This window comes from Indicator indicator, chromosome 7 (assembly GCF_027791375.1).
Source record: "Indicator indicator isolate 239-I01 chromosome 7, UM_Iind_1.1, whole genome shotgun sequence".
Taxonomy (NCBI): domain Eukaryota; kingdom Metazoa; phylum Chordata; class Aves; order Piciformes; family Indicatoridae; genus Indicator; species Indicator indicator.
In genome coordinates this window covers 25,743,168-25,756,741 of record NC_072016.1, presented here as the reverse complement: position 1 = coordinate 25,756,741, position 13,574 = coordinate 25,743,168, and the positions used below count along the sequence as shown (strand labels likewise).

Genomic DNA, 13,574 nt, shown 5'->3' with positions numbered 1-13,574 from the left:
GAAATAGTCACAAATAATGTATTAAATGAAAGATATTAAAATAGATATGAGTATCATAGACTATATTATTGAGCACTATTGACTTCCAATACATTCTTAAACAGGAATTCTGTGGTCTGATTTAGAAGCAGCACCCACAAATCTAATGGTGTCTATTTTACTGATTCATGTAAGACCTCTGCATTAAGGTATTACTTCAGTAAGTCTGTGCTTGGTAAATTACAAAGTACCATTGTTATTTTACCTTCTCGTTTTGCACACAGTTCACCTTATCAGTATTTTAAATGCTTTCAGTCTTATGTTGTGGTTCCTGTTTTAGGTAGTTTCCTTCCAAAGTTGCGTAGTTCAAAAAATGCATTATTTTTAAATCCTATTTGGAAGATTCAAATTAATTTGCTTGTAATAACATTAATTACCTGTTTCTTGGATCTAAGTTTATTTTCCCAAAACAACGTACCCTGATACACACAGGCTGACCATTTCTACAGTTTGTCCACTGTTTCTACAGTGTTGTCAGAAGAGGGAGCCCCCATGCTATTTTCAAAAGGTTCTTTCTAATGCCAGTTAATGTGTGGAAGTCCTGTTTGTACAGTGAAGTAAATCTGGGAGCTTGAACTTTTTAATTTCTTTTAAAAATTTCTTAGCACCCGTCAATAATGTGCATAAAGCTCTCCATGGCTTACTTGCTTCAGACTAACAGTTTTGTTGTCCTCTGTGCAATTTCCATACTGTTCCATTGATTTGTTTTGCCATCTGTGTTAATATTGGCAAACAGGCTCAGGATTTATTCAAGTTGTTCCTGGTGGATGAAAATTATTACTGATAACATTTTTCTTCTTACTTGCAAAATTCTTGTCACTTGAAAGTCATCTGTTCCACAATGCATCTTTTCTCAGAACTTGCCTATAAGTCAGACAGCAAAGAATAAACAAGCAGCAAAAGAAACATGAGGTAACTGCAGCAAATGGAGCTGTCTGTAGATGAGTTTTATTTACATGAATGATGATAGGTTGGGAATTTATTACATGCTTTTGATCAACAATGCTCCATGCTGTAGTAGTTCTTATTTTTCTTTCTTGTAGATTTGCTCTTCCACTTCTAGGCAAGGCCAAATTATTTTGTTTTCCCAAGTGCATGAAATAAGTCATTCAAGGCTTATGTCTTAGACTAATCTCCAACAGCAGCAACTTTTTTTAAAGGGAAAAGTAGGACTTTATCTTTTAAGGCAGTCGCACAATCTGCTACATTAAATCGCGTCTGCTTGTTCTGGACATGCCTTGTTTTTATTGCAAAGTTTTAAAATCTCTTAGAGCGTAAGTGTAACTCTTTGTAATGTTTTTTTATGACCTCTTCCTCTTAACCCTTGTGTCTGTCCTGCCCTTTCAAGAGCAGAGGGGGATGTTCATGTCTAAAAACGACCTTGTATAAGCAGTGCACAACTTTCTTTAAAGGCAATACTTCTAAACTCGGGTTTAGTTGCGTAGTATACAAGAGCTTAAGTCAGCAGGATTTATGTTGTGAAGCTTTAGGAACCTTCATGATATAGAACCTCTGTCATTAAAATCAGAACTGTATCGAACTGAGTTGTTTAGCCCAATCTAAAGCCTGTGAGATTCAGCAGAAATATTTAAGTTAATAACATTTATTGAAAAAATACGTATCGCACAGACACAGTGATAAAAAGGAACTCTGCAGGCAATGAAACAACAACAGGTGCTTTTATTTCTCATGTAGTTTAATTTTAGCCTTCTGAAGACCTTTGAAATCTGGAGAGCTACAGCATTTTCATCATTTTAGTGTCAGAAAACAAAGGAATAATTTTCATATGCTTTTTCAGTTCTTGCAAGTAAAAGAAAAGTATCTAGTCATCTGATTTTTAACTGCTCTTGCTGATTTTTTTTTTCTGTTTTTATATGCAAAGCAGAAAGAGAGGGACTCAAGTGTACAGAACTGTTAGCATTTTAAATTCCCTAAATACTTGTTTCAAAAGTTTGTGATATAATGTCCGTATGCTATTTAGTGCTGAAAAGGATTAAATCCAGTACTTGGATATATCGCTACAAGAGAAATTGTTATCTCTAGAGTTCAGTCATGTAATGGAAATTACAAATAGTTGAGACATAACGTTTGATTGATCTCTTAAGGAGCATAAGCTGAAGGTTGGAGTTTAGGTAAATTTGTGTGGCATAGGCAGTGGTTGTCTCTCAGCTTCTGTGAGTCATCTGAAAAATGGATCATAATACATCTTGCAGATGTTCACGTTGTATCCATAAATATTTTTATGTTTATCTGGACTGTTAGAGCTTGATCATCTTGGTGGAGAGTTTGTTAAATAGAGAAGGTACAATGAGAGGAGTCAGAAATAATGCAAAGGTATGTCCTAGTTTTCATAGGAGAAAAGTCTGAATAAGCTAAGACTGTTTCATCTTTTCATTTGAGAAATGGGCATAACAGTGACGTTCAAAACCAGTGTAAGAGAGGATGAAGAGGACATGACTTCATTCTTCTTGTACAAGAGTTAAGGGACACCCAGATGAGTGTTCCAAGCAGCTAAGGAGGCAAAAAGTGATTACTAATTTAGATACTGAATAAAAGGCTGTGGAGCTCCTGTCAGGGGATGTAGAGAATACTATGGCTTTAAAACCAAACTTTGATTGTCAGAAATTGCTGATAGAAAGATCCTGTTGACATCTATGCAGACACTGGTGGACTAGAAGTTTTTTGAGACTGATTACTGCAAGTAAAATAGCATTGTCTGGAAGTACTGCTGGTGACTTGCTTTTTTTGCCACTAGGTTTTTCTAAGCATCTTTTGTTGACGAACTTCCATGAGCCTTTGTCCGTTTTTGCATTATTATGACTTGCTGGGTTGAGGTAGAAGGTGGAAGCGGCTTTGTCACACAGGCACCATTGGGGTGTGGTGCCAGTGTGAGACATTGCTGACGGAGGTATGGAGATCTGTAAGCTAGCGTCTTTCAGGAGAACAAAAAAATAACAGTAATTTGACATTATAAATGAACATCACTTGAAGACACTTGTGCCTTTTGAGATTTGGTTTGGTGTTCTGGTGGTTTGGGGTTTTTTGTTTTCCCCAGGCTCTCTGCAGCATTTTAAATGCTTGGTGCCTGCTTGTTTAAAGTAGGGAGGCTTAAAGGGGATATGCTATCAGTATCTTTACAAAGACATTCATTCTCCACTGTGTAGTGCTTGGTTACCAACTGTTAGATTTAGTGTAAGAAAAAGCATGTGTATGTCTGTAGTGCCTGTTTATGGACTTCTTGTGGTCTTTTTATCTTTTGGGAAAGCTCTTTGAAGCAGTCCAAAATCTGCATATTTGCTGTTGATTCCTTTTCTTTTATGAAAGAAGTTGTGAAATTGATTTTTTTTTCAATGAAGTTCTAAGAAATGTGATAATACTCCTTAAATAAAAAGAAACCACTCTCTTCTCCTCTCTGTACTTAATTGCCAAGAAGAGCCCTCAGCATGAAGGAAAAGGAAGAACGTACCAGACCACTTTATCTGTTCCCCTTTTTTTTCCTTCTCCAATCAAGCATGATTTCACTGACTTTAGCCTCCAAACTAGCTATTAGCAGCTTTGGGTTTTTTTTTAATGGCACAAATCTCAGCTTATTCTAAAGTCTGATAAAAAACTATGTAGCAAGAAAACAAGATGGGTTATAAAACTGAATGAATATATTGCTATTTTTATTCACCCTTTAATTATAGTTTTACATGATAGAGAACATAGACTATTAAAAATGTTTGTCTTGAAAAGTGCAGCTGGAATTACTTTTGAAACAGGAGTAGAAAAGGAGTCCCACTTCTCCCTATTTTTTTTCTGTTAAAACTTCAATGATGATCTTAGTTCTGTATGCTAGATTCTTTTAGAAGTCCAGTCAGGTTGTGAGGCTTGCTGTCTGCTTTTATATGCAAGTGTCTACTTGCCATAACATCATACCTTTTTCAAATACATCCATAGATGTAATTTACAAATGCATAAATTTACCAATGTATATGATATGCAAGATAAATAAGTAAATAATTTATAAATACAACTTTTTGTATCTTCTATAAATATCACATACCCATATTGCAAGTGTTTTGCTCTTTCGAAAGTCTTACTATTTGAATTTTTAAAAAATATTTTTGATTTGGGTCTGATAAGAAGTATGTGTACATATCCATATGAATATTAAGATTTATTTGGATTTTTTCTACAGAAGATGTTTTACTGCACAGGTTACAGAATAAAGGAGAATATTCTTAAAGTGAGGAGTGGTAGAACATATTGCAGTGAGTCTGTTAGTGCTTTGCATTTAGAAGTAATTAAATTTAAGTTGAAAAACCTAATAAATATGTTATTGAATTGCTGAATTTTGGCATAAACCTAGTAAAACCTGAGATAATATGTACAGAACGTGCTTAGTGGGTTTTTTTCCTGAACTACAGTTTCTCATTTGAATTGTGACTACAAAGCATGCTAGCACATGCTAGCCTGAACATGCCTATGAAATGTGCATAGCTAGCACATTTGGCCTGAACCTTATAGTTCCAGAAAAAATGCCAGATGCAAATAATTAAGTCAGAGCATATGAAGTGTTTGAGAGCTGGGCAGAAAAATCTGACGTGCAAAGACTGGCAGTATGTCTGCTTCCTCTGTAAGGAGAATCAGCTGTATTTTGAGCTGATTTGAATGAAATTATAAACTGTCTTGGAAATGAAATAACTCTGCTTCGACTGAAAAATTTCAGACAACCGCAGAACCACACAGCCTTTAAGTGTGTGTGTGGTCTTAACCATAACAACCTTAATTTAATAACCTTAACTTTTGGAAATTACTTGAACGGTTTTGGAAATTATATTTCCTCTTTTTTACTATTATTTCTATTTTTTCATCTAAAAAAGGACTACAACTGCAACAGCTGAAGATGATATAGCTGTAATGTAGTAGTTAATTATGGTTCAGCTCTTGATTTTCACTCATTTGAAAACAGACCAAATAAACTGCTTAAGAATGTACTCCATTGTTAAATATCTTGGAATGTTTTTGTGTTCTGATAAGGTTTTACCTCACTTGTTTCTCCTAGCAGGTCTTATGAACCATGTCAGTCTTTGCTGTATATTTTGTTGTGTGAATGACCTGCTCAAAAAAATAGTTGTTGTAATCAGTGATACTGGAATAGAAGAAATTTTAGAGTACCAAATTGCTCTGGTGACTGGGTTTTTTGATAAATCATTTTTATAATTCTCTGGACAGTACTAACAGAAGTGAGCATTGTACAGAGATGTCAGCACTTCAAATGTAGGCTTTTAAGCAAGATACAGAATGTCCCAAGGCTGAAAATAGCCTATCCATTGCTCCTTGCTGGATTTCATTTTAGTCCAGATGTTTTCAAATAATTTTCAGTACATCAGATTAGCTTTTTTAAAATCTAAACTGAAAAGGTCTTTTGAGTCTGCCATGAAGGGTTTTCTTTTCAGAGTAGCAGAAAGGAACTTATCCCCATATTGAACATAATGTGAGCTTTTCTGGGGTTAGGGGCAATGTACACATTCAAAACGTTAGAAGCCAAGCACTGTAGAGGAGAAGTAATATTCAACACTGAAGTACAGGCTTATTCTTGGTTTTTTGTACCTTCTCAGCAAAAGAATATTTTTTTTAAGTGATGTTTTGTAAGCATCATCACAATGACTATTGCATCAGCCTATTTACTCTGAATTACCAGGGAAGGTAGATCTACACATAGCAAGGGCAGAGTTTTATTTATATTGCATCCTAAGTGTTTGTGTGTTCTTAATGCTTTGAGACAATGTGAAGATACGTCCTGAGGGTCACTTCCATAGTTTGAGAACGTTTCTGTTTAAAAATTAAGAAAACAGTCAGTGTAAGTGTTCTGGTTTTAAAAGCTGTTTTCTGATACTTGCTTGTTTCATTTTGGGGGCAGAGGGTTGTGGTGGCCTTCCTTAGCTCTGTGCCTTTAGAAAGAAAAAAAGGCAACAACAACAACCAAAAAACCCAACCACCAAACACAAAAAACCCACCAAAAAACCAGCAACAACTGGTCAAAGGTTTTAAGAGAAACACTCTTGAAAAACAAGAAGTATGTGGAAGTAGGGAGGTAATAAAGAGGCATTGCTATTGGTAAGATGACTATGAATGCATAACTGAAGTATATTGTAGCTGTTCTTGATTTTTTTCTTCTGCTTTTTCATTTGAAACACTGAGTTTGTTTATGCTGCTTCCTTGTAGAGATTGTTACTAATTGCCATACATTCTTTAAAGGGCCAATTTGGCTGGTGTAATCATAATTACTGGATATTTTTTCAAGGTCTTGGATGTTTCAAGTCTAGAATACTGACAATCAAGAAAAAAACAGTACAGATTTTAAAAAAAAAATATTTTACAGTGCTGTTCTGTTATCCTTAGCTGATTCTTCATGTTCTGCCTATGCTTGACATTTTTGGTAATGCTGAAGAAAATCCAGCTTGGTTTCATGAAGCTTTCAGTGCCAAGGTGTTACAGTTTAAAGGTTATCAGTTTCAGAAGAGTTTGAAAAAAGTTGTAGTTTTTGAACACTTCTTCAGTGGGGTGCTTGACTTGATGATCTCTGAGGTCTTTTCCAACCTGTTTGATCCTGTGATTAACAGGTGCTTTTAAAATCATAGTAGTAGCAAACATTTTGTTCCCCAAATGCTATGTGTAGAGAGGCAAAAGTTTTGAATGAAGCTGAAAATTGCTTGTTTTCACCCTTAGTCAAATGAAAGATTTGTTTTAATTTTTTTGTCCATGTTACAGCCCTGCTGTAGAAACAAGGTCTTTGCCTTCTCTGTGACTTTGTACTTACAAAGTAACTGAAAAGTATTTAGTTTCATCCCAGGACCTGCCACTGCCTTAGAAATTGTTGCCGCACTTTTACTCACTAGAATCACCACTTGGTGAGACCATACAGGTAGAGTGTATTGGTGGCCTGTAGACATTTGGGACTGGATTTCACTCATTGATTAGGAAAATGCTTAAGATTTACAGTATGTGGAAGTATAAACTAGACTTCTAAACATAAGGAGGAGATGGAAATGTAAATATAAATGTTTCTCTTAGATTTTATTTAGAATGTTAAGGAGTTTGAGAGCAAAGCTGCAGTTGTTAGGGGTGATACACCTGAGAGATCATTCCAGGGTTGGATTGGCAGTAGACGTGAATGAGCCTTCGAGGAGATAAAAATAAACAAAAGTGAATTAACCTCTGCCTTGTAAGCTGTCTTCTCTTTTCCTTTTGAAGTGTCAAGTTTGTGGTTTTGATAAATGTCAGAAGCATTCTTTCTTTGAAATAAGATTCTCTGCATAATCCAGTGTTACGCTGTTGGGGTTTTTTTTGCCTCTTCCCTCCAAAGATTACTTTGTCCTTCCTTTTGTATGTAATCAGACAAGTGCTAAAGAAATAGATGGATTTGACAGCCAAGCATGTTTCCTACTGAATTAGTTTTGTAAGGAAACTAAAGGGTGCAGTGAGAATATTGTTTCCTGCAGATTTGGAAGTTCATTTAACTTAATGGCAGAGAAAATCCATCCCTCTCTTTGCTTCTAGGTTTCAATCTTGTTTCTATGTGTAATATTTGACATGACAAAAGAGTCTGTTTTGACATAGATGTACAAGATAGTGGTCTGCAGGCTGGTGTCTGCCAAGGTGTCAGGTGTGCTGCTAGTTGTGTCAGAGTGTGTTTAAGTAGAATTCATCTACTCCATCTCCAGATAAGTATGGGGGTTTGGGGTATGTTACCTTAAACATTTTTGTTTTCAAACTTACCCAATGAGGACTCATTCAGCCTTTTTTTTTTTTTTTTTTTTTCTATTTTTAGCTTGTGTGTCTGATTTGTTGGTTTGGGGTGGGGTCTTTTTGTTCTTTGAGTTTGTTTCTTTGGGGGTTGTTGGTTGGTTGGTTGGGATTCTGAGATTGGTTTACTTTCAGAAAGGCTTCTGTCATAGATAGTGGCTTGGTTTATTAGCATTGAGGAGTTCTAGTAGTGAATCTAGCCTCCGCTATGTTTAAGTATTACACTAACAGCATGCAGAAAAGCTTGTAACTCCTATATGAGACAGGAGAATAAGTACATACTGCTCTGGAAGGAAAAGAGAAGGAAGACAGTATTGCTTGGTGCAATGAAGGAGCAGCTACATATTGTGATTGCTTAAGTATACTGAAGTTTTTGTGTTTTTATCCCAAAAGAAAGTCTCAGCTGAAGGGGAATAGTGAGAAGGAAGCCCCAGGATGCCTAGGAAGTTCTTCTGTGGAAGGCATGTCAAAAAAAAAAGTGGGGAATCAAAATTGTTAGCACTATTCAAAGGAACCAATTGTTAACATTAGCCAAAAGAACCAGTATCTTGTTCAAGGGCACGACTGAATTCCTGCATCTCATTTGACAGTGAAATGGGAACCTTTGGAAGGGAGGTACAGTTCTATGCATTGAATGAAAGAAAAAAAACAAAACAAAAACAAACCCACATTTAAAATGCCTATGAGTAGAACAAGACAGTCTTAAGAAGGAATTAAGCCTTCAGACACAAGTTCCTTTTGTCCTTATTCCCCAAATACTTTGTTTGCATTCCCTCTCCACCAAAATTGCACAATTACAGAAGTTGATCAAAGTGGTGGTTTTCTGGTTTGGTTGGTTTTTTTGGTGGTGTTTTTTTTTTTTTTTTTTGTTTGGTTTTTTTTGACAATTTCAAGTTGTCTTAGACTTTGTGACAGGTTCCACTTGTATATTCCTTGTGTGCAGCACTGAGCAAATCTTTCTGTGAGAGTGGGAACAGTGTTGGTTTTTCATGTCTTTTTTATTTTTTCATCAATTGCAGACTTGAAGGAGATTTAATAATGATGTTATGTCTAGTTAAGGCTATATGTGCCCTGATTTGTTACACTTCTATTTGCAACCAAGTTTTTCAGCTTGAAAGTATTCGTCATGTGGATCTCAGTGCCCTGCAAAAATATGCAGAGGTTTGATTATTTTCTAGTGGAGACAAGCTGAAGATAGTGCCTGAAGAAAACTAGAATTAAAATTCTGAAATGAGAATGAATTTACTGTGAATAGAGAACACAGCAGTTATGCAGTTAAATCAAATTTATTAGGAGACTATAAACATATGATATCTTACATTAAAATAATTGGGAAAGCTGTTACTGGAAAAACGGTTCAGCATAAGTAAGTGATGGTACAGAGCACTTACAGATAGAAGCAAAGTAATTCTAAGAAAATGCATGATGCATTGTGACAGCTAGGAAGGAAAAGGGTGGTCTAAATCCATTAGAATTAGGAAATAAAAAGCACAAAGTTTGAAGAAAGCACTCTGGTTTTCCTGCTTATCCTTAAGAACCTTGTTGTGTTGATCCTTGTCTTGCCACAGGAATTAATATGGAGAAATAAACCCAAACAAATTGAGAGCGCTAAACCTTTGCTGTCTTAGCATGCTGGTTGCCTGTTGGTGTGATGACTCTACCTTTCCATGTGATAGATAGAGCTGTCCAAACTTCTGTTCTGTGTGTGCGGTTTGTTTGGTTTGATGAGCTGTCAGATTTAGATTTAAACTCTCCACCATCACTATCACCCCATGGTACCTCAGATCCTTATTAGGACTGTCAGGCATACTCGTTCATTATGTTTTGGAGGACTGGTTTATAGTGACAAGAGGCCATTACTTATGGTGGGTTTTAGTCAAGCCTCTTTGCTACCGTATAAACGTTCATTTTGCAGAACTGCAATGCAAGTTTGGCCAAGAGCTCTTAGCTCTGCTACAGCTCGCTGAACCATTTGCATCTTATGAATTGGAGCCCCAAGTCATGTTCATTTAATCAGTCACTCCAAATCAAATACTGATGGAACTGCCAAGTGATTTCTTAGGCAACAGGCAAGTCATGGTTTGCAGCTCTGATTGCATAGACTTTTCCCTTAGGGTGTAACCCTTGCTTTTTTTTAATTCCTAAATATATTTTTTCTTTTTATTTTGCATGATTGGAGAACTATGAATAAAATCAACAATCTATTTTTGTTTTTATTTCAAATCCTGAAGGAAGCTATGAAGGACACATATGCATAACAAGGAAAGGAGAAACTGATCAATTGTTAAAAAAATAAATTGCTGTGGTACATAATGTATTTTCCTTTATCCAAAATTGTTGAAAGCAATTTAATATTTTAGAATTCTTTGAGTTATAAAACAAGTGTTGTTTTTTTAGGAATGGAAATCCAATCCTTAATCTTTGCATAGTTGTAGCATTGAAAAAGGTTGTACACACTTAATAGCACAGGACTGAGTCAGGATATGTTCCTGTGGCAGGAGACTTACTTCAAAGGAAAATGTTTAGGTGCCTTTTGTAACAATTTCGTATTAGCTGGAATATTAGTGTTTTTTTTTAGTGAGAAGAGTTGTGACTGGTATCTGTCTTTGTAGCCCATTGACAAGGGGTGTGACTGGCTCTGTTTCACCTACCAACCACTGTGTACACCATGTACTAATGAACTCTTTAATAGGTTGGTTCAATTTATTAATGAAGAGAAAGACTACCTGCCTCTATTTTTCTGGAGCATTAGCAGGCCAAAAGATCTCAGGAAGTTATCAGATGAATGTGGAAACTGGTGAAATGTGTTGTGTGTGTTTTCAGGGAGCAAGCAAATGATACATCCCTCTTCCAGCAGCTGCAAAGAAGTAGAATATGTACTGTGACTCTAAATATCCTAGGTTTTACATCAGTACAAGTCACTGCTTCCTGAATAGAGTTTCCTTCTAAATAAATTTTTGTTCAGTTCTGTGACCACGTATTTATTCTCTGTGCTCTTGCTAGGTTCTCCCAGTTTTACATTTGCATCATGGGATGTTTGTCAGTTGTAGCTGTTGTGTCAGCATTCCATGTCCTGGAATCCTTTTGCTTTCTACAACTGAGTGCTCTTTTTTTTGCTGCTTTCCCAGTCTGAAAAGGCTGTCATAGATAACACCAGGTTCTGTGTTGTGCTGAGCATAGCTAAGAATATGCAGTGACAGTGGTTGGTCTGTAGAGCTGCAAGTGTGGTGGTGTGCTGGTTTGGTGGTCAAGAGGATGAGAGCTAAGCATCCAAGGATTTGTAGGTGTTTTTTCAAATAAACTTCATAGGTCTGTTACATGTACAGGATCAGACTATAGGCAGAAAGGGAAGATCACATGGATGAGGCCATGACTCAAGTTAGTTACATTTTGGGTTTTTTTGTTTGGGTTGGGTTTTGTTTGGTGTTTGGTTGGTTGTTTTTTTTTGTAGTTTTTTGTTTGTTTGAGAATTAAAGCAAGAAAGGATACAGATTTCTGGCCTACTGCCACTGTTCAATAATGGGCTATATAGCCTCAAGATGGAAAGGAGAGGCACAGAACTGAATACTTCCCCAAGGAGTTATTTTTGGGGAGAAAGTTTATTAGGAAGACAGGATTTGGAAGTGGTTGTTTTTGTGTGTAGTTTTGTGGTTGCTTTAAAAAAAGAAAAGGGCAACAGAGTTCTTATATTACTCACTGTAGCAGCTATTTTGTGAAGTTTTTGAGCTTGCAAACTATTGCTGTGCTTCTCTGCAATATCAAGAAGACCTTTGCCTAAATGGGGTAGTATTTAAAACAGGGAGGCTTACGCTGCTTGGTGGTTTGATTAGAAAGTGATACATAATTAGGAATTCCTTGACAATGTCTGTGAACTTAGCACTCTCAATGATCATCATTTTTAAGTTGTGGGGTCCGCTAAGTGACTTAATTTTTTTAAATGTAGTAAGGTTTTTATGCAAAAAAAAAATTAATCCCACTTTATTTGTGATTTATGTGTAAGAATAATCTGCCTGAAGTCTAGTTGGAACTCACCTAGTCATTAACAACTCTGAATTTTGAGGCTTTTGTTAGTGAGGTCTAGGAGAACTCATGCACAGGAATAATGTAGAAAGGAGAGCATGTTGTGGTACAATATTAGGAAGGTAAGGAGTAGGAAAAGTCAAATTTAGAGTTCAGAAGTGAAACTTGTAGTTACGTGTTTTGTATTGGACCTGAGCTGTGCAATTGCTGGCCCTGCTTCTGTTTTGGGAAAAAAATTGTCTCATACCATTATTATATTATTTTCAAAGGAGCACAAAGAAAAGGTTGAAGTCTTGACAGCTATGAGAAAGTCCAGTGCCATAATGTGTCACCAGATAAGTGATACTGTATAGTCTGTGGCAGTCAGCAAAGCGTAGCAGCCGCTATTTATATGTCAACTTTAAAAGAGAAGAAGTGTTACCCGAAGGGGAGAGAATATCAGAATTTGACAGCCTGGTAGACGTCTCAGGTTAAATGTCATCTTTTGAATACGTATTCATTTTATGTATTGAGATCTGAAATTCCAGCCTTTAAATGCTCATTTTATTACTTTATGGTGCTTAAAAATGTTGTGCCTTAGAACAAAGCGAAGTTTCCTGCTAGAGCAGGTGATGTTAAAGGTTAGATTTTCAGTATCTGACTTCGTAAATGTGTAGGAGCATTTGCAGTCAACAACAGGAGGTGCATCTTGTTCATTCCTTAAACTTTAAAATTGGCTTTCAGTAATACTTTGTGTATTACTTGGATTCATCTTCTATTATATCAAATTATTTTCACTTTTCCTGGACTACTTGTGTAAGTTTAGGTTTTAGTTTAAATTTTGTTGCTGTGTCTCCATGAGCAGCAAACATAATGTATAGAAAGTGGGTGTTGGAATTGGTTCATTTTCCTCCCTTTCCTGCCGTAAGTTTAGTCCTTTGAGAATTTGCTTGTGTTTTTTTTCTTTAGCTTCCTGAGCACTCTTGTCCCTTTATATCACTTGGAAAGGGAGGGGATAGAGCAGAGATACTTTTATAGTTATTCTAATGATCTCAAAAGAACAGAAGTTGTAAGCCTTCAAACAATATTTTCAGCTTGGCGTTTATGGGGAATAGTATGCTTTCAATCAGAGGCACCATATTTTTTTCTTCTCAAGAAAGTTGTCAGTATTTTTGTTACATTCTGATGTCTGTGTGAAACTTTCCAATGAAGTATGAATTAAAATGCTGTGATTATATGACTAAAAGGTTCACTTTCTGTAATTTTGGTAAGTCTTAAGTGTCAAAGAGACTAAAAATAGGTAATACCTGATAGTGTTTCATCCATTCTGTCTGCTGTTTTGTGTGAAATTGGTAGTAAATCCAATAATTTTATAACTTTTATTTGAAAAATAATGTTAAGGTCACAGTTTCACAATTTCATTGATTTCAATCTAGAAACCACTAGAATGTAGTTGTCTTAAATATAGATTCTCTGGATGTAGGGGGAAAGAGGTAGGCAGAAGGCAGAACTTTGGCCTTTGTCTTGTTCCCCAACTGCAGTGCAAGTTGTGTGTTCTCTTCTCTTTGCTTTTTACGTTAAGTGCAGCATGCAAATCTAACAGCCAGTCATATCAGGCTCCTGGATGCCTAGATTAGGGGAAAACTGCACACTCCATATGAAAGTAAAGAATGTGCTTTTTTGTCTCTGATCTTGCTTTAGCAGTGTCAGGAAGGCAGTTGAGAATAAGACAAAGATTTGATGTG

At 36.1% G+C, this 13,574-nt stretch overlaps 1 protein-coding gene across 1 annotated transcript in view; it reads left to right on the top strand.

Moving 5' to 3' along the window:
- Nucleotides 1–13,574, top strand: part of PARG (poly(ADP-ribose) glycohydrolase) — a 60,059-nt gene that overhangs the window by 14,018 nt on the left and 32,467 nt on the right. The gene's annotated exons all lie outside the window — the stretch shown is intronic.